The 7,904-nt window shown below is 37.3% G+C and overlaps 1 pseudogene; it reads left to right on the top strand.

Annotated features, from left to right (window-relative positions):
• The first annotated feature begins 4,452 nt into the window (after positions 1-4,452).
• LOC136388918 (immunoglobulin-binding protein 1 pseudogene) lies at positions 4,453-5,475 on the top strand (annotated as a pseudogene).
• The last annotated feature ends 2,429 nt before the right edge of the window (positions 5,476-7,904 follow it).

Here is a 7,904-nt window from a genome sequence, read left to right as displayed (position 1 = left end):
GCTAATTGAACCAGCATCTTAACTAGCTATTTACTCCTTGACCTATTGTGTGTGTTTGTGTGTGTGTGTGCGCGCGCTGTTACTAAACACTTGAGGTTGAAATAATTCTATCATTCATTACCCTTCAGGTAGACTTAATTTTACTCTAGAAACTGGTGTAAGTACTTAAGTTGTCAAAACCCCAAACCATATTTCTCTGCTTAAGTCAAAATTTAGATATAGATACACAGTTCAGGACAGAATGATCTATATTTTCCCCTCAAACTGTAGACAGCTCAGCAAACTGGCTTTATAAGGCACAAATTAAGACTTTTGTTTCTGCTTTGCTCTCCTTACAGTGAATCTATGAGTCAGAATTAGAGTGCACATGGAAGAAATTAATACTTGGGGCATAATACTTATGAGGACAAATTTAGTGAGATTCAGTGTTTTTGCTCTTAATGTCAGTTGCTAGGAATATATTTTATGTTAACAGAAGTATAGATAAAAGCAAGATAGAATTCATAGGAGGAACTAAAAGAAATTCTTATTTTCTGTATCAGAGGTCAGGAACCTATGGCTCGCGAGCCAGATGTGGCTCTTTTGATGGCTGCATCTGGTTCGCAGACAAATCTTTAATAAAAAAAAATAACGTTAAAAATATAAAACATTCTCATGTATTACAATCCATTCATTTCCTACCACTCATGTTCATGGTTGCGGGTGGCTAGAGCCAATCACAGCTATCCTCTGGGGCAACATCAAATTTTTATTGGATAATGTGTAAGGTACACGGGTCCTTGTATGGCTGTCATGGAATTACATTTTAAAATATGTGGCGTTCATGGCTCTCTCAGCCAGAAAGATTCCTGACCCCTGTTCTATATACTATGATTTTCATTTTCCTGGAGAAGTATTCATTCAAAGTAGCTATGAAGTGATAGAATTCTCTTCCCTTGATAGTTGTAAAATTAGGAGAAAATGTGTTCTGTGCTGTCAAGGAGATTAGAATTTAACAAAGACTAGTATGCTAGCCAGTAGTGATGGATGCATCAACGTGCACATAGTAAGAAACAAATATGAATAAGTAAAGATATTCAGAAGGTTGTAACTCAGTGTTAAGAAATAGTTGGATCAGAATAGGCAAGGCAACAAACAGTATTTCAAGAATGATCAGCCTCATCAAAAAGAGAATGTGGCATTAATACACATTTATTCAGAGGTGTGTGTGTGTGTGTGTGTGTGTGTGTGTATGGTCTACCAGAAAGTTCTGTCTGTTTCTATCACAAGTTTCGACACGTAAGCACGTTTATTTGGCACGTGTGTGCCTCTCTATTTTTATCACTTAATGTATACATACTGACATAGCAAATGAACTAAAACAAAGTTGATTCACGTTAGTCTTATGTGTGAAGCGATAGTATACCCATGGCTACTGATAAAGTTCATTTACACCACTGTAATTTTTACGAATTTCAGCAAGGAAGAAATGCTACAGAAGCATGTCTGTCACATCCACCATATTCCCCGGACTTAGCACCCTCCGACTATCACTTGTTTTTGTCCTTACAAAATTTTTTGAGGGCAAAAAATTCAAAAATGAAGAAGATATCAAACAAGCACTGCATCAAAAGATAAAACATTTTTCAAAAATGGAATATACAAATTGCCCTCATGCTGGCAAGAAATCATTAATAATAAATAATGGCAATTATATTATTTAATAAAGTTTATTGATGGTAAGAAAAATTTGTATTTTGTTTTAATTCCAAAAACGGACAGAACTTTCCGGTAGACCATATGTGTGTGTGTGTGTGTGTGTGTGTGTGTGTGTGTGTGTATATATATATTTTTTTTAAATATGTCTTTTCGGCCTGGCCTGTGGTGGCGCAGTGGATAAAGTGTCGACCTAGAAATGCTGAGGTCGCCGGTTCGAAATCCTGGGCTTGCCTGGTCAAGGCACATATGGGAGTTGATGCTTCCAGCTCCTCCTTTCTCTCTCTCTCTCTCTCTCTCTCTCTCTCTCTCTCTCTCTCTCCCCTCTAAAATGAATAAATAAAAAAAATTCTGAAAAAAAAAATGGAATTTAAAAAAAAAATAAAATAAAATAAATATGTCTTTTCATACTTCAAACTTGTGGAAGTATTATACTGGACACTGTTGGTGCCCTGCTGGAATACTTTTTACCAGGCAAGTACATTGGGCCTCTAGCTGCTGTGTCGATAGGCTGCAAAGTGCTCACAGAGGTCCCTTTTCCCATCAATCATCTGAGCTCAGTGAGCAAAAAAGAGGTTCCCAAAGAAGTAGCATTAATTTCACCTGAAAACTTGTTACTAAGGCAAATTCTCAGACTCGACTTCAGAACTACTGAATCAGACACTCTAAGAGTGAGGCCCAGAAGTCGGTGTTTTGTAGAGCCCCTTGTGATTCTGGTTCACAGTGAAGTTTGAGAACTACTCTCCTTGTTGATGGGAACCACCTAGTCTTGGAGGGTAGGCAACAGCCCCACCCTAGCTCCACAGGTGACAGATTGATATGCAATAAAACAGGCCCAACTCCTTGCCTCTGGGGTGGGACACACTACAGTGTGGTGTGATTTATTAGAGTCACCAAACCATGATCCTTAGTCTAAATCTGTCCCACTTACTTTTTTTGTAAAAAAAATGTATTGGAACAAAGCCAGACTCATTCATTATACTGACTTCGGTTGCTCGTATGATACAATGGCAGGGCTAAGTAGTTGCAAGAGACTGTCAGGCCCTTTACAGAAAAAGCTCATTAACTCTTGTTCTTGAATCTTGCCTGTCCCCAATGAATCAGGCCAATACTCGAGTTCATATGACACCACATCCTTGTTCAGTTCTCTGCCCTTCTCCATTCTGCTTTCTTCTCTCCCTAACAGATTGCATCCTAATCTCTGTCTCAGGCTCTGCTTCCTGACAAGTATGCACATTGACAAATACACTCACCTGCTTCTTTATTTTTCTACTTTTTCTGTGTTTGCATTGGCTTTAAGGAAGCTATGAAGTTTCCCAGATGTGCTGAACTTGCTCAGTATGCAGTTCCCTCCTGATTCGTCTTTTAGATCAGATATACTCTTCTTAGAAAGGGATGGCATTTCTCATCTCTGCAACCCCAACTTTTCTTTCTACCACTTCTCTAATGGAGTGTCAGTGACTGCCTGTCTTGACTACTATGGTATAAGGGTCACATGTTAGTATTATCTTATTTGTATTTACAATTTATAAAGCATGAGGAGCTTCCGTGAAATTTCTCATCATCTGGTATCTGATTTGGCCAGTGGCCAAGGACCTCTGAAAATACAATTAAAAGTAAAATAAAATACTCACCCCAAACACCAGTATGCAGTATGGGCAGGGATTGAGCTAGGATATTATTGCAACTCATTAAGTTAAAAATAAAATAGAAAGAATAGTTTTTCTATAGTTAGCTAAATGTCCTGCTGGAAGAATTAAGCTTTAAGTAGCCCCCAGACCTACAATGTACATCCTAATTTGTATACCTCCCTAATAATGAAACAGAACTGAAATTTTTCATCTTAGTGATGTTTTCATTGCACGATACTTGAAGTTCATGCTTAGAAAAATACTCATACTTTCTAATGCAGTATGTTTTCAAATATTTTCTTACAAGGTAAGAGAAATAGGGCTAACACACAAAATGAAAAAATGTAATTAGTATGAAGAGTTGAAATATCAAAAGTCATTTTCTGGAAGGATAAAGAGCTGGAATGAGAAAGAGAGATGTTAATGAAATAGGATCAAGCATGATGAGGTTGCACTTTAATATTGGCTGAGGATTCAGTCTGGGATAAAGAGTGAAGGGACTGTTCTTGTCTGTATTTAGAGATGGTAGATCACTTTATAGTCTATGGCTGTTCTTCAGGACACAGAAAAGGAACAGTTTCTCTATACATCTTGGAAATACCTGTTTGCAGGTCCGATTTCACTGCCTGTAGGATTTCCAAATCCATAGTTTCATATGGCTTGCAAGAGGCTGTTATATGTATGGTTGAAGAATGATTTATCAGAATATGAATTTTATGAACTGAAGTTTAATTTATAATGTCATTTGTTGATGAACTTCAGTAAAATATTTCACAGTTGAGGGGCTTTTACCAAAGCCCTTTTCAGCTTTCCAGTTGATTAAAAATCATGGTCTTGTATGAAGAGTAGAGCACTCAAGGTTTATAATTACATACTCACATACAACTATTAGATTTTAATATATTAATTAAAATCTTACAATAATCAATATAATGGAGTAATAGATAATAAAATAATACATTTGTATACCATTTTAAAATTCTTTCACAGTATTTTAAAATTCATGTCTTATTTTACCCACACAATAATACGGCAAAGATGAACAGTTATTTACTTAATTAATTGACTTAATAATCAAGTTCCAAATAAGTTTAATATAAAAATTAATGTTTATCCCTTCCTCAAGATGTCAGCAGCCGAAGAAGATGAGTCACTGCTGCCCGGGCTCCCTGAGTTGTTCAAAACCAGCAAGCAGCTTCTGGATGAAGTGGAAGTAGCAGTTGAACCCACCACTTCCCAGAGTACCCAAGAGAAGGTGTTGAAAGGAATAGACCTCCTTCAGAAGGCTGCTAAAATGTTTTCACAGCTCAACTTGCTTAGCCAAAATGAAGATTTGGATGACATTGCTTCCACTGACCTACAATACCTAATGATATCAGCATTTCAAGGAGCGCTCATCATGAAGCTAGTCAGCCCCCGTCAGCGTCTACAGCATCTACAGTGGGCCCGAGAACACTTTTTAAACTACCTAATTCAGTGCCAGCACTATCATGTGGCAGAGTTTGAGTTGCCCCAAACCAAGAACAACTCGGCTGAAAATAATACTGCTAGTTTCTCCATGGATTATCCTACTTTCATTCCTATGGTGTCTCAAAGACAGGCTAAAATAGAGAGATACAGGCAGAAGAGGGAGGTGGAGCGTAGATTGGCTGTACTGAAACCTGCAGTGGAAAGTGGTCAAGCAGATGATGAGCATGTTCGTGAATATTACCTCCTCCACCTCCAAAGATGGATCGGTATCAGCTTAGAAGAGATTGAAAGCATTGATCTAGAGATAAAGCTCCTGAGAGAAAAAGACACTTTAAAAGAGGCATTGACTTCTCACTCATCTCTCCAGGACAGGCCTCAAATGAAACCCTTTATTCTCACTCGGAAGGTGGCCCAAGACAAAGTATTTGGAGCTGGTTGTCCAAGCCTGGCATCTATGACGGTGAATGACTGGTATGATCAGCATTGGAAATTTGGAGGATTACCAGATCAGGGAATAGCCAAGACAAAATCAGAGGTCAAAAGAGCAGTTCAGGAAAAGGAAGATCAGGAACAAAAAGAGGAAGAGGATGATGAGCAAACACTCCACCAAGCTCAGGAGTTGGACGACTGGAAGGACACCCATCCTAGGGGGTACGGCAACCGACAGAACATGGGTTAGTCTTCCCACAAGACAGGACTTAGGAGACTATGGGAGGGTATTTCCCCATGAGGGAAAGCTATGCTGTGTCTCCCTCCCTGGGTTCCTGCTTCAGCTTTGCACCATGAAAACAAGGTCACTCTATCTTGCTTTGCTTTCAATAAAGTGTTAAACAATTAAGTGTGTATTTGTACCCTAGATGATGAATCAGTAATCTTGTGGCATTATCCTGCTCATCATGATGTATTCCAGTTTCTTAACTGGAATGAGAAGAGGACTGAGAAATGGCTATGTATCATCAATGGCTGTATGGATTCTCCTTAAGAAATAATAAAAGTCCCTTCTATTACATGATGAGTCTGTACAGAAAAATATAAAAATAAAATAAAAATTAATGTTTAAAAGATAAATAATAGAATCATAGATAAGAGTATGAGCTTTGGACAAAACCAAAAAAGATCTGGGTTCAAATATCAAATATATGACTCTTACTATATTTGCAGCATAGATTATGTTATTTGACATACCCGAACCTCATGTTTAAAACAGAAGATGGTGTTACTAAATTACACTAAAGTTATACATGTAAACTACTTGGCATAAAGTAATATTCAGTGAATTTTGATTCCTTTCCTACTGTCAGCTATGTGCCTCTAAAATTTGAAACATTAAAATTAGCTTCCAACCTAAACATCAAGAAAAATGAGTGGTTGATGGCTAGTAAAGAAGACATGCTATCTAAAAAGACCAAAACAGAACAACAGGAAAAAAAATACCCACCAAAAATGGTGCCATAAACGTAGGTGAGTTAATTTTTAAGGGAAATAGAATTTAGCTCAGAGTTTCCTGACATCTAAAAGGAAACCTTACCTAATGTTCACTGCAGACAAAAGAAAGCATGCACGTTTATGACTGAAACAAACCTTTACTGGGAATCAAATGAGATGAATTTCTATGGACCCTTTAAAAACTTACATTTACAAGTATAGCAGACACTGTGTGGCTACAGCTTTACAAAAACAACAAATACTTATGAGACAATTTTCTTATTGACCCTCAGTTTTGCTCAGGGCAAAAAACTATCATCAATCAGTGAAGGCATTTCTATGGATAACTGAGATAATTTGGTCCAAGTACATTGCTCTTAATGATCTAACTTAAAATGTGGCAAGCTTTGAGAATCCAGGAGTAAGGACATTTGGCATGCCCATTAGACTGTCTTTTTCAAATATCAGATGTCTTAAGCCCGCCCGTGGCAGGTGCTGGCTCACAGACAGTTTATGATTGCACTCTCTAACAACTACCCATGATACAGCTATTCTGTGCTACTGGTTAATGTGAAAGCCATATGCTTTAGACATCAGACATGAAGGAGGCAGAGTTCTCCTTATGTCATGAAAGTCAAGAGGTTTACTTGCATTTTTGCAACTCAGAGGGCCAACCCATTTCAGTAGAGGCTTTCAAAGCAGGGGTATTTGTAGCTAAAGTCACTATTTTTCCTCCAGAAAAGGTTTGACTTTTCCCAAGTGCTTGCAGGAAATCCTTGGTTACATTCCTCAAGTTCTGTCCTTTATAACACACAAAGGACAAATATCTTCATATTTAGGAAGTGTCTTTCCTAAATGCTGCAGTTAGCAGCATATTTACTAGAACTTGCAGTCTTTTGATTTCCTGGACCAGAATGGTTTACAGTAAGTAGTGTGCATAGCCCAAGCTACTAATACAACCCAATCACGATTCTACTTTAGCATATTGCTTCTGCTATTCCTTCTGGTTCAATCCACTTCAAATTAAATTGTCAATCTCATTTCATGTAGTAAAATCCTATTTTGGATGTATGTTTCCAAAGATGGGATTTTTCATAGTCAGCTGCTTGCCCTGATGCTAATATATGTTTTCAAAGACTTTGTCTCAGTCATATAGAGTGGACCTGATTTTAAAAAATAAAATCTATTTTACATTATTTATGTAGCTCTTGCAAATATTTTCATGAGTCTTCTTTTAAGAGGCCATAATTCCAAGATTTAAAGAACAGAATGTGGTTTGGAAATTGAAGACAACCACCTTGTTCACATATTTGATTCATAAATGGAGTTGTGTCAATGCAGGTGACATATGTTTGAGAGATGAAACTGATAGTTGTGGAATATCTGCTCACTTATTTCTAATCTTTTACTGATGTAGTTGCATCTTCCATATGCTATACCTCTGACACCCCTAGCAAAGGGGGATTATGGCAATAATGCATGAGTTTAATTTTCAATCCAATATTGCACCTGGTTTCTTAATGTAATATTTCTTTATCATTATCTGTCTTTTGTAAGAGAAAAATTTCCAGGCATGAGAAATACATCATATTCTCCTGGATCTCATCAAAAAAATTAAAATTTGGCAGTTCTAGCCTTCATCTTCTTAATATTTTTATTACAAGAAAAGAAAGTCTAAGTTCT

Source organism: Saccopteryx leptura, chromosome 1 (assembly GCF_036850995.1).
Source record: "Saccopteryx leptura isolate mSacLep1 chromosome 1, mSacLep1_pri_phased_curated, whole genome shotgun sequence".
NCBI lineage: Eukaryota > Metazoa > Chordata > Mammalia > Chiroptera > Emballonuridae > Saccopteryx > Saccopteryx leptura.
Note: the sequence above shows the minus strand (reverse complement) of the source record. Positions and strands in the feature narration are given on the sequence as shown.